The sequence below is a fragment of the Aegilops tauschii genome, chromosome 3, assembly GCF_002575655.3.
Source record: "Aegilops tauschii subsp. strangulata cultivar AL8/78 chromosome 3, Aet v6.0, whole genome shotgun sequence".
Lineage (NCBI taxonomy): Eukaryota > Viridiplantae > Streptophyta > Magnoliopsida > Poales > Poaceae > Aegilops > Aegilops tauschii.
This window is the reverse complement of record NC_053037.3, coordinates 543,372,619-543,376,804: the sequence shown is the minus strand read 5'-3', so window position 1 is coordinate 543,376,804 and position 4,186 is coordinate 543,372,619.

Sequence of the window (4,186 nt, the reverse complement as noted above, 5' to 3'; positions counted from 1 at the left end):
ACGAGACATCGATCGGATCTTCGGGGGGGGGGGGGGGTCCATGGATGGTGGCAAAACATTGTGTGGTCTTGGAAAGGTTCAACATCAGATCGCGCCCCTCGGAACTCAAGTTTGATAAGCTCAAGATATGGGTGCTGGTGATAAACCTTTCGTTTAATTTGCTTTGTCAGCCATGGCCGAAGCATATAGTAGCCATGGTGGGCGAGGTTGTAACCCTAGATGCTGACGTCAAAGGGTTTGTATTTGGAGATTGCTTGAGATTCAGAGCACGGATTAGAGTGGATGAACCTTTGATGTGTTGGGTGCAATTGGAGAAGGCAAGAACTAAAGAGACGGAATTCTTTGAGATCCAATATGAAAACTTTCCCTATTTCTGCTTCTCATGTGGGCTATTGGGACATGCAGAATTGGTGTGTCCTACACCTGCAGGAAGGGATGAATATGGGAGACCCCCATACCGTGAGGCTCCGAGGTACTCGTCAAGCAAGAGTAGGGGTTGGGGCGGTGCACCAACCTATAAACAAGAGGGCACTGGCGACGGTGGGAGACAGAAGGAATCGGGAGCTGTAGATGAGGAAGTTGAACCAGGTGTGGAAGTGACTTCACCAGAGAAACCAGCTGAGGGCAGAGTGAGGAATATTATTTACCAATTTAATGCTAGAGGCAGGGGCATGAACGAACGAGGCAGTCGCGGAGGGCGTGGACCCAATGCGGTCTATCATTGGGTTGATATGGAAAACACGAGTATGCATGGCCGGGGAAACAACACTTTGCTGCTGCAAGATAATGAGACCGTGATCAGGAAGAGGCAGAGTGAGGAGAATGAGTCATCAGGTTCCAGAGATGATAGCCGTGACTCCAAGAAGAAAAAGGCAGACGAGGAGGCTGCAAAGATTAGTGCAGAGGCTGAGCGTCAGCCCCGCGGGTCACAATGAATTGCTTATCATGGAACTATTGCGGGCTTGGGAACCCGGAGATAGTTCGAGAGCTTCACGATCTTGTGAAGGTGGAAGGTCCCGCCCTGGTCTTTTTGTGTGAGACAAAGATCGAGGGGAGACGAATTACTGATCTTACAACTAGGTTTGGCTTTGAGGGTTGTTATCCAGTTAATAGTGCCGGACTTAGTGGCGGTTTGGCTCTGTTTTGGTCCAAAGATGTAGAAGTAACTCTTAATAATTTTTCAAATCAACATATTGATGTTATGGTTAAGAATATTGGTGGAGACAGTAAAGTGTGGCGACAGGATCCTATGCAAAAGCTAGGAGAAGTGAACACGCTGAAAGTTGGAATTTGTTACGTTAGTTCAAAGCTCAAAGTGATGCACCGTGGCTATGCGGTGGTGATGTTTAGGAAATTACAGATAATTCGGAGTACTTTGGATCCCATGATCGCTCGGAGTGGCAAATGGATGGTTTCCGTCAGTGTATTGACGATTGTGAACTACAAGACTTGGGTTACCAGGGAGTCCCTTTCACTTGGCATAATATGCAGCATGGTGATTCTAATGTGAAAGTTCGTCTTGACAGGTTCCTAGTGAACCCAATGATGATGTCTTTGTACTCGGCATCTGTTGTGAAGCATGTGCTCACCCCAAAATCTGATCACTGTCTACTTGCGGTGAAGCTAAAGAGGTTGGCACATGGTGTAGACGAGCACAGGCGCATATTCATATACGAAGAAGCTTGGCAGAAGGACGAAACATACGATGACAGAGTGCTACAGGGCTGGCGCTGAAGGAAATATGTCCTAGAGGCAATAATAAAGTTATTATTTATTTCCTCATAGCATGATAAATGTTTATTATTCATGCTAGAATTGTATTAACCGAAAACATAATACATGTGTGAATACATAGACAAACATAATGTCACTAGTATGCCTCTACTTGACTAGCTCGTTAATCAAAGATGGTTAAGTTTTCTAACCATAGACATGAGTTATCATTTGATTAACGGGATCACATCATTAGGAGAATGATGTGATTGACTTGACCCATTTCGTTAGCTTAGCACTTGATCGTTTAGTTTACTGCTATTGCTTTCTTCATGACTTATACATGTTCCTATGACTATGAGATTATGCAACTCCCGATTACCGTAGGAACACTTTGTGTGCTACCAAACGTCACAACATAACTGGGTGATTACAAAGGTGCTCTACAGGTGTCTCCGATGGTACTTGTTGAGTTGGCATAGATCGAGATTAGGATTTGTCACTCCGACTGTCGGAGAGGTATCTCTGGGCCCTCTCGGTAATGCACATCACAATAAAGCCTTGCAAGCAATGTGACTAATGAGTTAGTTACGGGATGATGCATTACGTAACGAGTAAAGAGACTTGCCGGTAACGAGATTGAGCTAGGTATTGAGATACCGACGATCGAATCTCGGGCAAGTAACATACCGATGACAAAGGGAACAACGTATGTTATTGTGCGGTTTGACCGATAAAGATCTTCGTAGAATATGTGGGAGCCAATATGAGCATCCAGGTTCCGCTATTGGTTATTGACCGGAGACGTGTCTCGGTCATGTCTACATAGTTCTCGAACCCGTAGGGTCTGCATGCTTAAAGTTCGGTGACGATCGGTATTATGAGTTTTTGTGTTTTGATATACCGAAGGTAGTTCGGAGTCCCGGATATGATCACGGACATGACTAGGAGTCTCGAAATTGTCGAGACATAAAGATCGATATATTGGACGACTATATTTGGACACCGGAAGTGTTCCGGGTGGTTTCGGAGAAAACCGGAGTGCCGGAGGGTTACCGGAACCCCCCGGGAGAAATAGTGGGCCTTATGGGCCTTAGTGGAGAGAGAGAGCGCTGGCCTAGGGTAGGCCGCGTGCCCCTCCCCCTCTGGTCCGAATTGGACTAGGAGAGGGGGGGCGGTGCCCCCCTTTCCTTCTCCCTCTCCCCTTCCTTTCGCCCTCCTAGTAGGAGTAGGAAAGAGGGAGGAGTCCTACTCCTACTAGGACTCCTCCTCCTCCTGGCACGCCTACAGGGGCCGGCCGGCCTCCCCCTTGCTCCTTTATATATGGGGGTAGGGGGCACCTCTAGACACACAAGTTGATCTGTTGATCTCTCCCAGCCGTGTGCGGTGCCCCCTCCACCATAATCCACCTCGATCATATCGTAGCGGTGCTTAGGAGAAGCCCTGCGTCGGTAGCATCATCATCACCGTCATCATGCCGTCGTGCTGACGAAACTCTCTGGTGAAGCTTTGCTGGATCAGAGCTCGCGGGACGTCATCGAGTTGGACGTGTGCTGAACTCGGAGGTGCCGTGCGTTCAGTACTTGGATCGGTCGGATCGTGAAGACGTACGACTACATCAACCGCGTTGTGCTAACGCTTCCGCTTTCAGTCTATGAGGGTACGTGGACACACTCTCCCCTCTTGTTGCTATACATCACCATGATCCTATGTGTGCGTATGAATTTTTTTGAAATTACTACGTTCCCCAACAGTGGCATCCGAGCCAGGTTTATGCGTAGATGTTATATGCACGAGTAGAACACAAGTGAGTTGTGGGCGATACAAGTCATACTGCTTACCAGCATGTCATACTTTGGTTCGGCAGTATTGTTGGATGAAGCAGCCCGGACCGACATTACGCGTACGCTTACGCGAGACTGGTTCTACCGACGTGCTTTGCACATAGGTGGCTGGCGGGTGTCAGTTTCTCCAACTTTAGTTGAACCGAGTGTGGCTACGCCCGGTCCTTGAGAAGGTTAAAACAACACTAACTTGACGAACTATTGTTGTGGTTTTGATGCGTAGGTAAGAGCGGTTCTTGCTCAGCCTGTAGCAGCCACGTAAAACTTGCAACAACAAAGTAGAGGACGTCTAACTTGTTTTTGCGGAGCATGTTGTGATGTGATATGGTCAAGACATGATGCTATATTTATTGTATGAGATGATCATGTTTTGTAATGGAGTTATCGGCAACTGACAGGAGCCATATGGTTGTCGCTTTATTGTATGCAATGAAATTGCCCTGTAATTGCTTTACTTTATCACTAAGCGGTAGCGATAGTCGTAGAAGCAATAGTTGGCGAGACGTCAACGATGCTACGATGGAGATCAAGGTGTCACGCCGGTGACGATGGTGATCATGACAGTGCTTTGGAGATGGAGATCAAAGGCACAAGATGATGATGGCCATATCATATCATTTATATTGATT